Below are 22,090 nucleotides of genomic sequence, written 5' to 3'. Positions count from 1 at the left end.
TCCTAACTGCCCAGGTCTTGGTCACATGCCCAACACTAGAATATGGAGGTGGGATCTCCAAGTCAAACCATATGGAAATGTGGGCAATTCACTAGCAGTAGCAATGAAAGTCCTTTCATAGATAGAGTTCTCTTTCGTTTTTCACACTCTTCTTCAATCAATTCTGGTAATACATATTTTACTAAAATGTGACCCATTTCATCCAGCTTTTTAAATTTTTATCACATATTTGTGTTCAAAACATCACTCAAAAATTAATGTATGTTTGTTTGTTTGTTTTCTTTCTGTTCCTATACTTTATAGTTAGGTTTTCTCCCGTTTCCTTGATTAGAATGTCTAACAAGATTAGGTAATGTTTGTTTTAGGGTTTGATCAGAGAAGTAGAACCACTTAGTGATATAAAGAATATTATACGGATTAAACCGTATGTGATAGTGCGAATTGGTTGATCATTCTATGTAAATCCATTCGCTCTGCCTCTGGAGCCAGTGCTGAAGTCAGCAGGGCTGGCAGTCAGAAATGGTAGACAATGTGAAGTGGAGAGATCAAAGACAAACTGGAACTGGCAAAAAAGGGCTGTAATCCATCTACCAAAATGAATTTAACACCACACTAAAAGGACTGTACACCATGACCAAGAGGGATTTATTCCCAAAAAGCAAGGATGGTTCAACACATGAAAATCTATCAAGACAATATACGGCATTTACAGAATGAAGGGTAAAAAATGAAATGAGCATCTCACTGATATGGAAAAAAAGCATAAAAATGTGCTCATTGGAATTCAATTCTCCATAGATAGCTTAAAGAAGACATTAGATAAAATTGCAGTTGAATTTCATAAACTGAAAATAAATCCGAAAACTACAATGAGGTTAAATGAAAATAAGAATGCTAAAGGAATGAAAAACAAAATGAATAATCATATTCATTTAATAATATTGTCAGAAGGTGAGAATAAAGTAAGTGCAATAATTGTTTGAAGAAATACTTGGTGAACACTTTTTTAGGCATGAAGTTAGAAATAAATTATCAGATTGATGTACATAGAATCACGGGTTAGATAAACAAGTGTATAACAATACACCTGTATCAGATACCTTACCCTCAACTATACCCTTCCCTTGTTTCACATTAAATCAATGTGAAACTATGGCGCACAAGCTGACAGTTTCTCAGTATTCATGATGCCACTACACCTACCCCCTACCTCTCTATTCACTGTAGCAGGTGAGGATACTAACAAAGCAACTTCTCAGTGCCCCCACATGCTGAGGTGGTGGGTGAATTCTTTCTCCTTTCATCAGATTCCTTCCCCATGACTTTGAGATCCAGTTTATAGGACTCCTAGGGGTCAGGTCTCAGCTTGATTCTGTATTTTCACATTGGATCATCCTCCTTCCCTGCTTCACTGCTTATGCTCTGCAATCCTGTTCATTTGGATTGTACTCTAATATAATAGACTTTATTAAATAGTAATTAATTAAACCCTTGGATTGTGGTTCTGTCTTCTGAGGCTAAAAATCATGTGGTGAATCACAACACATTAGTGACAAAGAAGAAAATCTAAAAAGCAACCTGGAAGAAAGACAGAATACCAAACAAGAAGAGCAATTAGACGGGTAGCAACCTTCTCATCAGTAACCATAGATTCCAGAAGAGACCTAAAAACGAACAACCAAACAAAAAATACCCTCCTCAAATGGAGAAATCACATACCCTGCTAATGGAGAAATCACTCTTAACCTAGAATGCAATACTCAAGCAACCATATGAACTCATGAAGGAAATGACATTTTCAGACAAAGATAGAGCTTTCTATTTATAGACCCTCACTAGTAGAACTTACAAGGAATCGATTTCTTACTGAAAGGAATTGAATCTATAGAGAAGGAGTGGGATTAAGGAACAATACTGGGCTGAGAAATCTACATACATGTAGTGAAATCCAGGAAGGATTAACTGTTAAACATTATGTAATTGTTTGGCTAATTTGGAAGCTGACTCAAAAATAAAGTGCCGTTAAAATCTAGACAATAATTATGTGGAAGATGATATAAAATACAATCAGAACAAATGCTTGGAAATTTCTTTTTTTTTTTTTTCTGAAAGCGGCAGAGATGCTCAACATTAGACTGCGATCATTCCATTAGGCATGTTAGCATTTTAACTACTAAAAACTTAGAATTAAAATGATAACCTCCCAATCTGTTCAGGGGAAAATATAACATTGAATGAAAAATGCAAATTTCAAAAGGAAATATACTATTAATGTAAAGTTAAAATACACAGAACAAGAAATTTGCTCTCACTGCAAACAAATGTCTTGATTTGTAAAAAACATGGATCTAGAGTATAGTCAAACTTTAGACAGTTTGCAACACTGAGCAGTCAGGGAAATGCCTTGGAATTTGACGGCTCTCAAAGTGGATTGCTAGTAACATTTTATTCCTAAAACAAAAAGATATCCATCAAATATGGGAAAATCACATCTTGAGTCTGTGTTTTGGATAGTGTAGTGATACTTTGATGTCTTTTTTGTAAGTTTGAAATAGTTTGTATTTAGTGAAAGTTTTGGAAAATCATGGTGGATTCGTGTCCTTCATTAACTCCTTGATTCTTGGATCATGCTTTCTCCTCTTCTGCTTCTTTTTTTAAATTTATCTCTAGTATATGACCTTGTAAATGGAACACAGTATGTACACATTAAACATATGTTGACATGAATAATTCACATGAACTTGCTTTCCAAACTAATGCCATTATCATAAATAGAAACTCCTCACAAAATAGCATATTTTCCTTCCAAGTGAACCACTATAAATTGTATAATATTCTACAGTGTGTCTCAAATTAATATTTGTGAAAATAATTTGTACCACATTTAGAAACCTATCTTAAAGACTACTAGAAACTAAAGGGATATTTGACTAGCATCATCATAGTTGGTAAAAGTGTTTTGATAGATGTCCTTCCAGAAAATTGCAGACTGTGGCGTTTTCTGAAATGTGATTCTGACATGAATCCTGTAGACCTACTTTTTGCAAATAAACATTTCTGTAGTGAAAGTGTCATAAGGTAACAGTGGTGGGACCAAAGCATACAGGAATAACTATTTATTTGTGCACAATAACATATAACTTACATGAGAGACTATTAAGTATTTTGCATGCAAAGGCAATCTATTAATGTAAGAGTATAATGTACAAAAGAGGCGAGAGTAGATGCACAATTGTTATGACAGAAAAAATGGTATCAGAATTATACCTGAGATACCATTACAAAGCAAGCCACTTGCTGGGATAGAAAAAGAAGATTTCTCAAGTGTGGGAGGTGAAGGGAAAAATAATGGACATGAAATACATGCTTTAGCAATGAAAATGAAATTACAAAACAATAGTTTTCATTGAAAATATCCCCTTTCAGTTACTAAGTCTTGCTAGAATATGTCTAACCAGATCATTTAGTTCCCATTTCAACCCATTCTATACATCTGATTTGGTTAGTTGTTTTCATAAACTGCAATATGGTCCAGAATATACAAATGGAATATTAAGCCTAATCTTATGAGATTGAGTAAAATCTGTCATTATTCAGTATCCTCATAACTGATTTCATACTATATGGAGAAGAAACAATTGAAATAATGTATGAAAATCCATATGTTATACAAGTGTAACTTGGGTACCACATTACAGTAATTCCTTGATATACGTTACAGATAGGTGGTCAGATGATTTGAAAAAATCCAAAATCAGACATCAACCTACTGTGGCATTAATTTTACTACTGTTCTTTAAAAGCATGTGAACCTTTCTTAAAAGTCTATCCTAAGTGAAACTCTCTTTCATTGTCAACTGTGATTTCCATACACCTCTTTTGTAGACACTGGAGAGAACTGACTGCAAATATCAGAACATCCTTTGAGTCCACAGAGATTTCCTCGACTACAGTCTACATACATAGCAAAGAAACATGAGCTGATAGTCAGTACACACAACACCCTGGCATTCATGCATACAGTGTTTCCTTCAACTGATGTTCCATGGATGTTTAAGATATGACTATATTGGGAAAAGAGATGAAATTTTGAAATTCCATAATGATTCATAAATAAACATATAGTTGACAATGCCTATAAACACTTAAACTAAATCTTTCATTTGTGTTTTAGATTTTGGCAAAAGCTTCAAGCCCAGAGAAAAGTTGAAAGTTGAAAGGTCACCATAAAAAATATATACATTTATTTTTAATTAACATTCCAGTTTCATCTCTCTGTCTCTCTCTCTGTCTCTCTGTCTCTGTCTCATCTGTACACACACACACAAACACACACACACACACAAACACGTCTGTCTTTTATGGAACAACCTAAAATTAGCCTGAGGACATGATATTTTTACCTCTAAATGCTTAATTATGCCTCTTCCTGTAATAAGGATTCAAACCCATATCACAGTTACCACACTTTAAGAAAATTAGCATTAATCCAATTCTATTAACCATTATGCTAAAGGGGAGCAAAATCTGCCACCCCAAATATGCCTTTGTGGCATATTATTTTAGGCTTGTCATTTTTAAGAAACAGCAGACACAGGAGGAACTCTGAAAACCTAGAACTTACTCTTTCTTAAGGGACATTTCCACATATAAGGGGAACCTCCATTTGTGAGGGTGTCTCTCCTGTATACCAGGGAGAGTGGGATGACTACAGCTCTTACCCATGGAGAACGCAAGAACCTCAGTCTGTATGACAACCTTACCCGTGTTCACTGTGCTTTTCTGCTAATTTCACATAACCGCCTCCCCACCCCAACATGTTCCTTGGTCTTTAGCTGGAGATGTATTTAAGGTGAGGGCCTGGACCATTTCTGCGAATTCCTCAGTTTCCCTGCGTCTCTCCCTAGTATACAGGAGGTGTCCATGTTATTCAACTGCTGTTTTTTTCCTGTTAATCTGTCTTTTATTACAGGTGGGTCTTAGCCAAGAACCTACAAGGGGAAAGGGAAATTTATTTTTCCATTCTCACAATACTAAATATTTCCTCATTTCCCCCCAAAATGTGCTGTTTTCTACCTTGACTCAATCCACTTCTACCTTCATATTTTGCTCTGATGGCTCTTGAGTCTTCCGTGATCCGGAAGAGTTGATCTACTGTCCTGTACCTTTAATGGCATTGGGTCCTTTGCAGAGTCAAGGCCAGTTGTTCTTCAGTATGTTTCACATTCAGGGTTCATCGGAATGTGTTTGCATATTTAGATTCAGGTGAAATATTTCTGACAAGGATAGCAGATGGATGATGAGGTGTAACTTCCTCTGCATCTCATCAATAGACACATAATGACAGGTCATAACACTGTTAGTGATTATGAGGTGACCGCCGATCTCTCTGTTGTAAAGGCACATTTTCCATTTGGAATTAATAAGGAATCTGAAGGAGTTTGAATCTCCTGCTCTCCCGTTTTTTATCATATGGTTTCAGCCATCGATCCTTACCTGAACATACAGAGGGTGCCAAAAAATGTATACACATTTTAAGAAAGGAAAAAACTGTATTAAGATTGTAATACTCAATATATACTGATAGCAAAAGATGAATACAAGTCACTTTTGAGTTCTGCAATTAAAAGAGGGGCTCAAAGTGGTTACCCTCAGTGTAACGTTAATGCAATTTTTTCCTTAAAATGTGTATACTTTTTTTGCATCCTCTGTCTTTTATCAGGCATTACAGAACAGTTTAGTATCTAACTCTTCAATTCTTTCTACATTCATTTGCTGATCATTGTTATGATATCATTTTTTAATCGATCATGTCCTACTTTTTCTACCTACTCTCTTTTGAAAATAACTGTGAATACTTCTTATACACGGATGTCTTTCATTTTTAATGTATTATAATTCACCACTGTCATTATTCTCGTTAATGCTAAAGTTCCACCAAGTTTATCTATTGGACACACCTTCAAGCTAGCTCCTGAGTCCTTTTGCTATGGCCTCATTTGTGTTAGAATACTTCTTTACTTTCTGGTTCACCTTATGCTTTCTCTGACCTTTCAAATAATCAGCAGAATCTCCAAGGAGCTTTGGTTCCTTTTAGCAAGAAATTATATTTCAAAACCATCATCTTGGTGTTATTTGTACTCTTAGGTACTGGCAGGTCAATATGTGAAAACCCCACAATCATGTCTCACTCTTTGTATTTCAAATTCTCTCCTAGTGAGAATATAATTGCTACAGTGAAGGGTAGTTTCTTTATTGATTGACACATTTAAGGGAGGGTTTTATCTTCTGATTCTGCATTATTATTTTGTTTCTGTAGGACCTCTCATCCCCTTCATTTACTGAATTCTTTCTCTTTGTTTTCAAAAGTCCAGGGGATGTTTACTCCCTTCTCTGTTGCCCCTTTTCCCCCAGAAGCACTTCTAAGACTGTTACTTCCAGACCCACACTTTTAGGTTCCTTCGTTTGGATACTCAGTAGCCAGTGATCTGATCTTTCTTGCCTCACATCTGCTCTTGGTATTTTCCCCACTCAAAATAAGACCTCATTTTTCTAAGAGAAATTGATCTGTGTTCTGGCATGGGTATTTTCCTGCTGCATGCTTGTGATTTTCAAGCAGTCTCATCGGACTCTCCCATTCAGCCTGGCATCCAAGGCAGGTTCTGCTGGTTTCAGATATTTCCTAGTATAGTCATGTGCCACATAAGCATGTGTCAGTCAGTGAGGATCCCGTATACAATGGTAGTCCCGTAAGATTATAATGTAGCTGAAAAGTCCCCATCCACTAGTGACTTTGTAACCACTGTAAGGTCATACTGTAATGCGTTATGCAGGTGTTTGTGGAGATGCTGGTATCAACAAACCTATTGCACTACCAGTCGTTAAAAGTATAGCACATGTAATTATGTACAGTGCATAATACATAATGATAATAAATGACTATGTTACTGGTTTATGTATTTACTACTCTACACAATTTATCACAAAATATATATATATTTTAGAGTGTACTCTTTCTGCATATATATATATATGTAAAGTTTCCCTTAAAATAGCATGCTGTGTTACACCAGTAGCTGCCTCTTACATCTTGCATTTACCGTGTGTCTTGATGGCATCATTTTCTCTTGAGCTTGATTTAATCTCATTGGCTGTATGCAGTAACATTCTGTATAGGCTCATAGCCTAGGAACAATAGCTTATACCCTATAGCCTAGGTGTGTAGTAGGCTATGCCACCTAAGTTTGTGGAAGTGCACTGTCTGATGTTCACACAATGATGAAATCACCTAATGATACGTTTCTCAGAAAATATCTCCTCCATTTAGCGATGCATGACTAATCACAAATTCAAATTGTAGTATTATTTGACTTTTAGTTATGCCATTGGCATAATTTTTGCATGGTTCTGTTTTCTTGTTTTCTAATGGGTTTTAGTGCATGGGTGGAAATATTAGGAATTAAGTATCTGCTATTATCCTACAGAAACTCAGAGGTCAGAAACAATTTCTATGTTTGAAATCAGTTCTATGTTTTATTTAAATAAAACTTGTTTTGCCTTTTGAGCTATTCCTTATTTGTAAGGCGATGGCCTTCAAAAATACATACAATATCGCTTTATTTTAAGATTCCCAGTAACTTAAGGCTTAATTCTAACAGGGCTTATGCCCCTTAACAAAGTTGCTTGGCAATTTTGAGTTCACTTGAATGCTCTGAAATAAAGTTTCACATACAAAACTGAACAAATAAAAGTGTAAAGGATATTTTTTTCTTAGTTTTTGGTCTAGCACTCCTGAGTTAACTGAGAAAATAATCGCTTACTTATGTGCCTGCTGAATAATGATGTGTTAGACATCAAAAATTAATTTTAGTCTGTTTCTCATTTCTTTTCCTGTTTGGTCTGGTGTTCAGCTGGTTAGGCTGTCTGTAATCAGATGCTTGCATTCTTTTTAACTAAGAAACAGTAAATCAAGTGAGAGTACAAAAAGGAAACAAATAGCATTGGGTAATGATGAGATTATCCAATTAAACAGTAGAAGGAAAAACCTAGTAGCTTATGAAAGTCATTTAAAATTTCCAATCAAAAATTGCCAGTGAACACTTAAAGTTTAATGAGTATGTTTTCCATTATGTCAGCCAGATCATTAATGATCAACTGCCCCCTTTCCCAAACTGGTTTTCAAGCTACACTGCTATTGTAGTGCTTGTTGGTAGAATTACAAAAAGAAGAATCAAGATTATCTTAATCCTGCTGCAGACCACTGCTATATCTTTCTGTGTACATGTGCTTTAAATGTAAAGGGAACAATGGGAACTTAAAGTTACAATAAAACTTTTTATCAACTTGAATCTCTGTCCACATTTCCAAATGCTCTGGTAACCTTAAAATGGAACATGTGAAAAACGCTTCATTTTTTTCCAAAGTAGTTAGGCTTAAATATCTTCATGTCAAAACAGACCATACTCTGTTTTAATCATTCTCTAATTTATTCAACACAATTTGTACTGAAAGGTTAAAATGTGAATGGTTATATGCTATAAGCTAAATATACATTCTTAAATAACATATATTCTGTACCTACCTTTCCAAAGCTTACAGTCTGGTGGAAAAGCAACATTGAAACAACAACGATACTAATACATGTAATTATATATATTGACAATTGTTTCACACACACACACAGAAAAGAGCTATATTGAGACACATAAATATAACACTGGTCATGATTCAGATATAAGGTTGGAGAAGATCTCTTTCAGGAAGGGACCATTTCATCAGGTCCTGACAAGATGGGTTAGCCAGAGGAAACTGCCAGGAGAGAACAGATAAGCAGGATGATAGGTGATGTGGCAGGTGTCCACCTCAAGCATCCCTACTTTCTACATTCTAGCTGATTGGCAAGAAGAAACAGAAGAAAAACAAAAAGAAAATAGGTCTATCTACCAGAGTAGGTCATTGGTTTGTTTAATGTTCTAGTCCTTTGAGTAACAAACAAAGAACCACTCTGATAAACTAAAATTTTAACACATCATCCACTTCCAAAAGTAAGCAAGGCTTATTCATTCTAACCAATTCATAAACTATCCTCCTCCCTTTGGAGGTGTTATATGAGGGGTTAGGAAAGGGTCAGACAGTGGCCTTGAAGTACTTCCCATGGAAGCAACGTACCTGATTTCAAGCAAATGGTTTTTCAGCAAGAAACATATGAAAGCATTGCTCACCTCCATGATCCCTCCCCTAATATGTCTGCAGTCACACCCACTTCTCCTTCCTGTCCCACTGAAGGAAGTATTCTTCCTCATTACTATAACAATCCTTCCATCTGTTTTGGATTCCATATATTTTAATTTCTTCAAGTACCTTGTTTTATCTGATTCATATATCTTTACCTTCTCCCCGTCTGTTGGCTCTTTTATACTCAGCATTTAAGAAAATATTGACTTAAGCCACTCAGATCTTTAGGAGCAACTCTCCATCTATTCTGCATCTCCCTAATCCCACCATCATTATCACCATAAATCTCACTATTCATTTCATAGCCCTCATAACTAAGTTTCTTTTGAAAAGTTATCTAAATTCTCTACCTCTACTTCTTGATTCCTATGCATTTCCCAACTCACTGGAATTTAGCTTCTTTTCTAGTCATTGCATTGGAAACAATCACTAAAACCACCAAACACTTCCACTTTGTGAAATCCAATTGAAACATTTTGGAAATCATTTTACATTACCTCTGAAACCTACTACAATGATGTCCACCTCCATTACTCAGAAATTTCTTTCTCTCTTGATTTCTATAACTCCTTTCCAGATGTCCCTTGCTTATCTTTGTCCTGCTACAATGTCTTCTTTTGATGTTTTCCAGAACTTCCTTTTCAAAGCTTTACAAATATATGTATATTTGGAAATGAAATATTGTTCTATGAATGCTCCCAATCTTTTCTCTCTTCCTATAAAAGACTCTTCTGACTCTTCTTTATCAGTGTTTTTGCTGATATCCATTCTCTCAAAGGATTTGGACCGTCTAATTGTTTGACTTTTGTGAAATATTAAATTCGTAAGAGGAAGAAATAAACAATTAAGAGAAACATATTACTGCTTAAATAGATATGTGTATTTTCACAGAGTTTTTAAAGAGTATTATAGAGATGGTTGGGGTTCTAATGAAGAGTTTGGAGGCGATAAATTGAGATTTTATTGGTAAAAGAAAGTGTTATGGAAACAAAATGGCATTTTAATAAGGGTTTCTCTAAACTCCATGTATCTTTGCCAATGTTTTATAAGCACAAGATCTCCAACGATTTTGAAGTTCATTTCATTTATGGTCTGTGTTTCTTATAGTAAAATACCATTGTCAGACTAGAATATACGTTTCATATATTCAACTGAGTTATCTGCAGATTAAAATATAGTGATGCGATGGGTGTTTCATTTTGTAAAAATTCATTGAGCTGTGCACTTATGATTCCTACATTTTTCTGTAAACTATACATCAAAAATTTTTTTCTAATTTTTTTCTCATGAAGACTCTCTTCCAAATCTAAGTGTCCTAAACAGATTTAACTCTTGAGCTCCAGACATACCTTTTCAACTACTTACCAGATATCTCTATCATTATGTACCATAGGCAACTAAAATCAAGGTATTCAAATGAAAAACCTACTCTTTTTCATATTTCTGTAAGCAGAACCGCCATACAGCCACCCTTTCAGAACAGATTTTCCTTTTCCATATGACAAAGGTCCTGAGTCAGGCACAAACTACCCTATTTTGCCATGTGTAAACTAATTTCATATCTTAATTCTTTATTTAATTATTTTATTTATGCTTATGAGTTAAAAGTATAACTGTTGGAATCAATAACGATATCTGTGTGCAAAATAATACCCTGGAATATGATAACCAGTTTTGTTGAACTTACGAGGAACTTGGAACGACGAAGCGTTCTTGGCCTTCTATGATGTGTAAATATCATAAATTTGTTATCGGGACATAAAATTTCTTGTCCCTTGTATCTGTTCCTGTGTTTTGCAATGATTTGTTACATAAAATTTCTTGTACCATAATATATCAAAAAACAAATGCTAAAATTCCTTTATAATACAAAAAACAAGTACCCCCTAAATGTGAATAAATAAAAATTTGAATTAAAAAATTAAAATGAAGGATTTTTTTCCCCTGAAAGTTTGGGTCAGGTACGTGGGTGTACAGTATACACAGGAGTGCATTATATACAGCAAAATACGGTACAACCACGCTCTCTTCCCCATACACACATCTACCAACTTAATTGGTCCGTGCAACATTTCTAAGCCACATACTATACTGGTCTGATCTCACTGAGGGAAGTTATGCATTCCACTTTCTATTCTTCTCATTTCTTCCACAAGGATCCTATTAAAATAAAAATCTAAATATAACCCTGTCCCTTCAGTCTCTTCAGCAGAGCATAATAGCAGCCAATACTCACATAGCATTTGTGCATGATAGAGGCTATTGTAAAATATTTGAAGCTATTAACTAGTTTAATCCATAATAAAACTTTATAATGGAAGTATTATAATGATCTCAGTTACACAGGTATAAATATGAGGCACAAAAAGATTGAATACCAGTCAATAATGGGTAGAACTTGGATTTTGGAACCAAATCTATAGGACTTCAGAAACTTGTTAACTACATTTATTGTGGTAATCACTTTACTATATATGTATATCAAATTATCATGTTATGTACCTTACATTTGCACAATGTTTTTTTGTCAATTATGCCTCAATAAAGCTGGGGAGGAAAAAGAAACTGCTGTTAGTCAGCTCTCTTTCAGATCTGACTCTTTCTGCTCTTTCTGACCGTCCTTTTATTGACAGTCTTTTAATTTCATGAAAATATATGTTTTATGTCTTTGAGACCTTTCATATTTGTTTCCATTCACCTGGGATACTCTTCCCACGGCCATGTCCACACCAACCTTATCTATCTGGTTAACTCCTCTTTTAAAAAGGAATGTGTATTATCTTCTTCAAAACAGTCTCCTGACATCTGTGTATTTATCTTATGAGATACCAAGGATAGATCTCTACCAGTTACTTGCTACCTGCTATTATAATTGGGTTTTTGCTTATTTGTTGTCCTTAAGAAAAAGATCATGTGGCTAATCACTGTTTCACAATAGGCACTCATACAGTGCATGGTACAAAATGTACACACAAACTACTTGTTTACTAAACTGATGAACAAGCACAGATCCAGAGAAATAATACTTATGTGACTGACTGATGGTAAAATAACAATAACTCTGCTTTGATGATACTTTTTTCTTATGGAGATTATATAACTAATACATTCAGAGCATCTTTTAGTGTCTGGCACATAGCACGAACTCTCAAAATGGCAATGGAATAATTATAATAATAACTTTGAAAAAGACCTCTAGGAATCCTAATTCTACCTTGCTTCCTGAAAAAATCTTTGCATAATGGATTTATGGAAAGAAAATGAAAAAGAAAAAAATTCAGAGCAGGTAGGTTAGAGGTGGGAAAGAAAAGTCAAGAAAATTTCCAATAGGGATAACTCAAAGTATAAGCAATACCAAGAGGATAAAATTTGGAATAATGAATGCAAGATATAAAAAGAAGAAGAAAGCTTACATTTAATATTCAACCCAGAAGTTGTATCAGTGAGCCCTTGTATTTAAGTGAGCACTCAATCGCTATTTGATTGATTGGTTGATTATTTGTGACTAAGTACTAAACTTTTCAGCAGATAACCTGAAGTCTGGTTTTTTGGACAGAATAAGGGCTGAGAAAAACATGATCTTCTTAGGGGCTTCTGAATAAGCCTAGAGAGACAATAAAACAGATGCTTTTCTTTCATGAACATGCACTTCAACCTCTTCTCTTAATAAGCAGGCACCTGAGTGTATGTCTATCTGCTCTAGATCCATTTTCAGCACCGAGGAAGGAGGTAAATTTACTGTGGAAGGTAAGGAAAGGTGCTGGTTATTTGAAATCTTTTCTTCCAGCACCTCTTTAGTAGTTGGATATTCCATGTCCACTGTAACTGTCTAGCCAGTTTTGGACTTCCTCGTCTTCTCTTTCCCAGCATCCAGAGTGTCTCCAGCAGTTTCCCAAGCTTGTCTAGGGTGAGGGACATCAGCGACTTTGAAAAGCAGCTCCAAGTATGCAAAAAGCATTTAAAAACTAAAATTTACTTGGTGACAGAGAGTGCTGAGATCCAGGTTTTGGGATTTTTTTTTTAATGCTTTTAATTTTTTTACTGAGGTATAATTGACACATAACATTGTATTACTTGCAGGTGCACTCCATAATGATTTGATATTTGTATGTATTGTAAAATGATCACCCCAATAAGTCTAGTTAACATTGGTCAACATGCATAGCTGCAAAAAATGTTGTGTGTGTGTGATGAGGACTTTTAAGATGATAATTTTATTTTAATTGAATTAATAATTATTTGAACAAGTATTAAGTTTATCCTGTTAAAGATCTCAGCTTCAAAAGGAACACAAACGGAGAATTAAAAAAAAACAACACATCAGCTGTAGCCTGGAAGCTCGGCCAAATAAATCTAGGAAATTAGGAGGTGACAGAGGCAATAAGCAATATTCCCCTCATACTAGATGCTAGGGGTTCAAAGAGGAAAAATTGTACCAATGTTGTATCACTTCCAGTTCTCTTGTAAAAACCAGTAATAATACATACACACATACAAATACAAATATAAACAAAAGAACTTATTAGCACAGTCAATTATGTTAAAGACGTTTAGATTCTTTCAAAAATGTCTTATAGTTTTCTGCATATAAATCCTTCACATCCTTGGTTAAGTTTATTCCTAGGTATTTTATTCTTTTTGCTGCAATTGCAAAGGGAATTGTTTTTTGTATTTCTTTTTGTGAGATTTCATTGTTAGTATAGAGGAATGCAATGGACTTTTGTACGTTGATTTTGTAGCCAGCAACTTTACTAGATTCTTGTAAATAAACTATTAATTGTTTCAGATTGAAACCTGAGCTTTACTTGAATCCACAAAGGGTGTTGCCTTGTATTTATGGATTACATACATAGTATACGTTAGCAATGTCACCTGATTTATAGTTAGAAGTTTAATCATTTTAAAAACTCAATTAGATGTCACTAATAAAAATTATCAATTTTAGAAAGGCTATCCTGGGTATATAAGTGCAAAATTGTTGTCATAAAACATTAAACTAGAAAAAAGTATGATCCCATCCTAAAGAAGTATTCCATCTTATTTGATGAATTTGTTCAAGTACAGGTTTAGTCAGAAATGGGAAACATGACTTTAGAAGAATATTAGAAAGACCCTAAGGGTTTTTCCTATTTTATTTTCTCTTATTTGTTTCTGTGTGTGTGTTTGTGTTGGGTGTGTATGTACTTATACTCCCTGTCGCAATTCTTTGTCAATATATCTCACTAGATTAAAAAATATATATATGTGAAAAAATATTTTAAACCCATCACAAAGTATAACATAAATTTGAAATGAATCATTCCTTACCACAAAATGTGTACAGATCAGAAAACAAGTCTATAACATAGTATAAAAATGATACCCAAATTGTCCATTATCTTTTGTATTGAAGAAGATAATGGATCCGATGTTGTCTCATGGCAAATATAAGGGCTGTTTACCATCAGGTCCAACTTTCATCTGTTTTTAATTTTATGTTTACAAATAGCTCTGGCAAAAATCTCTAAGTGACTATGAACGTTCATAACATTTCTCAAACCACATTTCATATTCCTAAATTATTGAATCAATGCAAATCAGTGCTTACTAATGCTACCCATTCCTTGGCGATTTTCATTTTTCATAAGGATTAATTTTAACCAAAATAAAAGTAAATACGATCTGTTAAAGCTCCTAAGAGGAAAAGATTTTCTTTTCCCCCTAACTTAGTAAATCCATTGCAAATAGAATCAAAATTGTGACCTAATATAACCAGTGAGCAGAGTATGCAGTGTTGACTAGTCCACAGATGCCCATTTCCTTATCAGTAAATCAATGTAATTTACACTGTAACCCATGGTGTTGCTACAGTCACAGTGAAGACTGAAAGGCCAGCTTTGTTCATTTTGCTAGATCCCCTAATTAGAAGACGAAATATCGTTTTAATGGTAAAATAATTAATGAGAACAAATTTTAACTGCCTCACAATCAATTCTGAATGTTTTATTTTTAGAATTCTTTAAAGGACACAAAAGCTGCATAGTACGTTCAGACAGAACACTTATTCACTTCAACAAAAATTTTAGATCCTATTAAATTCAACGAATTGTGCTTAAGTATTGTGTAAATGTACCAATAAAAAAAGTGAAGAGTTGCCTACAAAGAGCTCACGGGACAGAATATTAGTATACATAAAATGACTCTAAAGCAAAGGTTAAGTGAATAAAGGCTATGTGAGAATTTCAAATTGCTAATATAGATAGATGATGGAAATACTTCTTTTGCCTCCTGAGATTGCAAAAAGATTCATGAAGGAAAAGGTTGTATTTGAGGGATCCTTCAAACACTGACAACTCTTTGACAGAGGTGAAGGAAAGAGCAATGTAGAAAGAACCACTTAAAAGGCATAAATACTAAAAATATAGGTGTTTTCAGTGACATAGTGTGCCATTCTCTGTGCCTAGATTATCATGGGGGGAAACAGAAAACGAGGCATAAAGGCAGATCGCACATCACTGTATTTAGAAAATGACAATTAATTGTGTATCAAGGAATAAGAAAGCAATTATTATTCAAGGAAGAAAGTGATATGGTCAGAATCAACCTCAAGATTATTGTCACACTAGCACTTACAGGATGGTACTATGAAAAGTGGACCCTATCTCCAACAACAAAAAATCATAACTGGTGAAAATTATTTTTTAAAAAGCACTTAAAACCCCTACTTGTACAGCCAGAGGCACCATCCTAAGCACAGCAGGCTAAGAATCCTCCGGTCCCAGGGCCCTTGCCCCAGCTCTCTCCTTAGGTGGAAATTCCACACCAGGAGAAACAAATGGGGAAGATCAAAGGCTATTGCCCCACCCAGTGGGGCAATAAGCAGGGCTTATTTACAAGCAGGGCTATCATGCCAGTCCCCAGCTCCAGAGCAGTGGCACAGAGATGTTACCTAGTGGGAAGAGATTATCAGTAAGAACAGAGAGATTAGATTCCAAGTTCTCCCCAAAGGATCTGACTTTATTTGAAACAGATACTGAGAAAGTCCAAGACTAAGGGTGCTCTCAACAACAATGGAGATTTGGGTGGTAGGCAAATAAGAAGCTGGTAGCTCCATGAGAGCTTCAAGCTAAACCATGTGCCAGCTAGTATACCAGAAGAACCAGGGAAAGAGACATCCAAGAAGAGCCAGAGCAAACATCAAACTCTGACCTCAAAAACTACCTCTGCAAAGACTCCTTAATTTAATTGTCAATTGTCAATTAGAATGTCCTTAACAAAATACTAGCAAAACACATCCTGCAATATATAAAAAGGATCATACACCGTGATCATGTGGGATATATCTCAGGAATGCAACGTTAGTTTTAACATATCAAAAAAACAAAAGATAAAAACCACATGATCATCTCAATAAATACAGGGAAAACACTGACAGTATTTGACACCACTTCATGATAAAAACATTCAAAAACTAAAAATAAAAGGAAATTTCTCTGATAAAGTAGCTATGAAAATGTCACAGTATACTTAATTGTGAAAGACTGAATGTTTTGCCCCTAAGATCGAGATGACAAGACAAAAACTGTCACTCTTACCACTTCTATTAAACACTGTACTAGAGGTTCTAGTTAGGTTATTTAGAAAAAAATGAAATAAAGGCATCCAAGTTGGAAAAGATGTAAAACTACCTCTACAGATATAATCTTATATACTGAAAATCTTATGGAATCCATTAAAAATAATTAGACCTAATAAATGAGGCCACTAAAGTTGTAGGGTACAAGATCAATATAGAAACATCAACTGTGTGTTTCATATACTAGCAATAATAAACCATTCTAAAATAAAATTTATAAAATAATTTTATTTTCAATAGTATCAAAAAATAAAATGCTTAGGAATAAACTTATCGAAAGCCTTATAAAACTTGTATGATCCTTCATATTTCTGTGGTGTCCTAGGAATGTGATTTCTGGGTAATAAGGTAATTATATTTAACGTTTAGAGAAACTATGAAATTGTTTCAAAGTATCTGTACAATTTTACATTCCCAACAGCAGTGTATGAAGGTCCTAATTTCTCCACATCCTCACCCAAACTCGTTATTATCTGTCTTTTTGGTGAAAGCCATGCCAGTGGCTAATTTCTCCTCTTTCATTTCTGATTTTGTATGAGTCTTTTCACTGTTTTCCTTAGTGAGTCTAGCCAGGGGTTTATCGGTTGTAGCAATCTTTTCAAAGAACCAGTTCTTTTTTGCATTAATTTTTTTCTATTGTCTTTTTGTTCTCTGTTTCATTTAGTTCTGCTCTGATTTTTATTTCCTTCTTTCTGCTGACTTTGGGCTTCATTTATTCTTCTTTTCATAGTTCTTTAAGATGTAATGTCATGTTGTTTATTTGGGATTTTTCTTGTTTCTTGAGATAGGCCTGTAATGAAACAAACTTCCCTCTTATTATCACTTTTGCAGCATCCCAAAAGTGTTGATAGGTCATGTTGTCATAATTGTACACTTGAAACCTATATAGTTTTATTAACCAATGTCACCTCAATAAATTTAATTTAAAAAAAAAACAAAAATGAAAGAAACATCGGAAAAAAAAAAGAAGTATAAAACTTACAAAGGTATCTCTCACTTGTTTTGAAAGTTTGCATTATGACACTTCACTTTTACAAAAGACCTACATTAGTACCTTTTTTGGCTAACCAAAAGAAATCTGGAGAGGATTTACAAAAACAGGCAAAACACCACAATAGCATTCAGTGTTTGTTTTGAAGCAAGTCATTCTAGAGGGAGCACACACCCTGAGACACAAGACTGTCACTGCCAAGTTTCTTCCTGGGAACTACACTCAGCATCTCAGCATCAAGCTACCATGAGCTTTGAATTGTGTCTGTGAGCGTCTGCGCTTCATCTCCATTTCTTTTGTGTATCCATTAGCAAGATGTGCCCTGAGGTATCAGAAAAGCCTAGGAGAGCTGCGCATAAGGGTGTTATGCTTAGCATAACACTGGATGTAATTAAGCATTTCAATCATGTGAAATAAAATAAAAACATATAAATTATAACGGTAATTGCTTCTTCATTTTATGCCATTTTGGTTTATGAAAAGTTACATAATGCTCTACTTTCTGATAGCAGGGGAAACCAGTACTCTGAAAGAAATTAAAGAACTAAATAAATGGAAAGACATCACGGGTCAGAAGACTTCATATTGTAAACCTAGGCATACTCCCCCAAATTTATCTATATCTTAAACACAGTTACTACTGTAAGACCTAGCTAGACCATCAGCTCTAATGAGCCTTTTGGAGCAAAAATTAATATAAGACCCAGTCTCATATTATACATTGTATAAGACCGGGTCTTATATTATAGTAAAATAAGACTGGGTCGTATATTAATTTTTGCTCCAAAAGATGCAGTAGAGCTGATGGTCCAGCTAGGTCTTATTTGGGGGGAAACACAGTATCAAAATTCCAGCTAGCTCCTTTGTAGAAATTGAAAAATTGACCCTAAAATTCACATGGACATTCAACGGATCCAAAATAGCCAAAACAATTTTGAAAAAAAATCACAGTTCCTACTTCGAAACTTAAAGTTGCAATAATCAAGATAGTTTGGTATTCACCTCAGGGATACTGTGGATACCTGATCATGGCATTGTACACCAGAAGCTAAACATTAATGAATGCCAACTATAATTTTATATATATAATGTGATGGTTCAGTGTGAGGTCGGAGGGATAGTGGATGGGGGGAGGGGGGTTCACAGTGTGAGGGATATAAATGATGAACGTCTAAGTATTACCTTGTCTTGTACACCTGAAACTAATAAATAAAAAAATAAAAAAATTTAAAAAAAAGATAGTTTGGTATTGCCATCAGGCTAGACGTATAGATCGATGGAATAAAATAAGAGTCCAGAAATAAATCTTCACATTTACAGTTAATTTATTTTCAAAAGGGCTGCCAAGATAATTCAATGGGGAAAAATAGTGTTTTCAACAAATGGAGCTAAGATGACTGAATATCCACATTCAAAAGAATGAAGTTGGACCCACCTCTCATGTCATATACAAAAAAATAACTCAAAATGGAAATGTAAGTGCTAAAGCTATTCAACTCTTAGAAAACATGGGGTAAATTCTTGTGACCTTGGATTAGGTGATGGTTTCTTAAATATCACACCAAAACCAAGGCACAAGCAGCAAAAGAAAAAGAAATAAATAAATTAGACTTCATCAAAATAAAAGACTTGTGCTTCGAAGGACACCATCAAGAAAATGAAAAGAGGGGGCTGGCCTGGTGGTTCAGGTGGTTAGAGCTCCATGCTCCTAACTCCGAAGGCTGCCACTTTGATTCCCACATGGGCCAGTGGGCTCTCAACCACATGGTTGCCAGTTCAATTCCTGGACTCCTGCAAGGGATGGTGGTGGGTTGCGTCCCCTGCAACTAGAAATGGCAACTGGACCTGGAGCTGAGCTGCGCCCTCCACAACTAAGACTGAAAGGACAACAACTTGACTTGGAAAAAAGGCCTGGAAGCACACACTGTTCCCCAATAAAGTCCTGTTCCCCTTCCTCAATAAAATCTTTTTTTTAAAAAAAGAAAGAAAATGAAAAGACAACTCACAGACTGGGAGAAAATATTTGCAAGTCATATATATGATAAGGGGCTTGTATCTAGAATATATAAAGAACACTCGCAGATCAATAATAGACAAATAACCCAATTAAAAATGGGAAAAATATCTGAATAAGCACTTCTTTAAAGAATATATACAAATGGCCTATAAGTACATGAAAAATGCTTAATATCATTGACTATCAGGGAAATGCAAGTTGAAACCACAATGATATATCACTCCACACACACTGTCATGGCTATCACCAAAAGACAGATAATAACAAGTTTCAGTGAGGATGTGGAGAAATTAGAACCTTCATACACTGCTGTTGATAATATAAAATTGTACAGATACTTTGAGACAGTCTCACAGTTCCTCTAAATGTTAGGTATAGTTATCTTATTACCCAGAAATCCCATTCCTATGTATATACCAAAAAGAAATGAAAACATATATCACACAAAAAATGATATGTAAATGTTTATAGTGGTATTACTCATAGTAGAAAAAATAAAATATTGTGTATTGATGCAATGGATTACCATTTGGCAATAAAAACATATGAAATATTGATACATGACACAACATGCCTAAGCCTTGAAAACATTATGGTAAGTAAAATAAACCAGTCACAAAGGACCACATTATTATTACATTTATATGAAATGCCCAGAATAGGCAAATCTATAGACAAAATGTAGATTTGTGGTTGTCAAGGGCTGAGGGAGCTGGGGAAAATAGGGAGTACACAGAGTTTCTTTTGGGGATGATGACAATGTTCTAAAATTGATTGTGGTGATGGTTGCACAACTGTGTGAATATATTAAAAAGCATTGAATTATTCGCTTTAAATGGGCTAATTGTATGAGATATAAATTATATCAAAATAAAGCTATTTTCTTAAAAAAGAAGAGTATATTCTACATCAATGTAGAGAGTGAAGGGGATAAGCTAGTAGGAACAGAGGCCATGAGAACAGTATGCCTTTTCTGATAAGATACATTGAAAATCTGATCTAGGCACATGTAAGCAAAGTAACATGAATCAGACTCATCTATTTTTTAAGAGATAAAAGATGTTTCTCCTTTGAGAAATCAGAAATGACTGTGTTCTCCAGTAATTTTCCCTATACAAAATATTGCATTACTATAGGAAAGAATCTGTGCCTCTCACGACAATTGTTTTTTGTTTTGTTTTGTTTTGTTTTACTTTCATTTATTTAAGTGTGTTTTTCCAGGACCCATCAGCTCCAAGTCAAGTAGTTGTTTCAATCTAGTTGTGGAGGGCGCAGCTCACAGTGGCCCATGTGGGGATCGAACCGGCAACCTTGTTGTTACCGGCACTGTGCTCTAACCTACTGAGCTATCCGGCTGCCCCCTAACTCTTTAATTTTTAAAATTCACAAAGTTTTGGTCTGTGATTATTGCATTATGCTTGCAATGTTACAGTGGCTGATTCTTTTATCCTATATTGTTGCACTTTAAACAGCACAGTATCTTGGTTATGTTTCCTTTTACAATCCAGAAATAAATCTAAAATTTCACAGTCATGTTCTTTTCACTTAGTTACTCAAGTAATAAAATATAAAATTTCTTGATATTTCAGTAAGAACAAAGTTTGCATGTTTCCATAGTGAAAATTAAGGTCAAAATTAGATGAAACTGAAGTTCAGAGAAGATGAACAAAATGATGCATGCCTGGAATAACTTATGAAGAAATATTAAACAAGGGAGGCTAAATTTGGAAAGCTGGGAATAGCAGATGACTAAGTGGAAGCATAATTATATACAAATATTTGATAGATGTCAAAGGAGAGAGAAGTGACACATTGAAGGCAAGAATACAGAGAAATAATTACCAATGTCATTTTGTCAAAAAAAAAAAAAAGGAAAATCAAAATGTAAACTAAAAGGGGAAGCTAGTGGAATAATCTTACACTGAAAATTTTTGCTAGATTACAAAGTACCAGAAATGTTTATATTGTGTGCTGGTATAAAGAATCAAAGTTTTGGTAATTACCTTTAAGACACACAATAGTAACATGTTCCCTGTTACTTTAAGAATCAAAAAAGGAGGCAGTTGAGCAAAGAGATGGGCATTCTACATGTGCTTCGGGAGACATTAAATAACCACAGCAGGCTCTTTTTCATAGCCACATCTCCTAATGTTGATTTCCATAGCCAGAGTAGAATGGATAATTGGAAGATGTTGATTTTCATACAGTAATGTAATCTCTTTTATCTAAGAGT

Source organism: Rhinolophus hipposideros (assembly GCF_964194185.1).
Source record: "Rhinolophus hipposideros genome assembly, chromosome: X".
Taxonomy (NCBI): Eukaryota; Metazoa; Chordata; class Mammalia; order Chiroptera; family Rhinolophidae; genus Rhinolophus; species Rhinolophus hipposideros.
The sequence above is the reverse complement of the archived record's forward strand: the minus strand, read 5'-3'. Positions refer to the sequence as shown.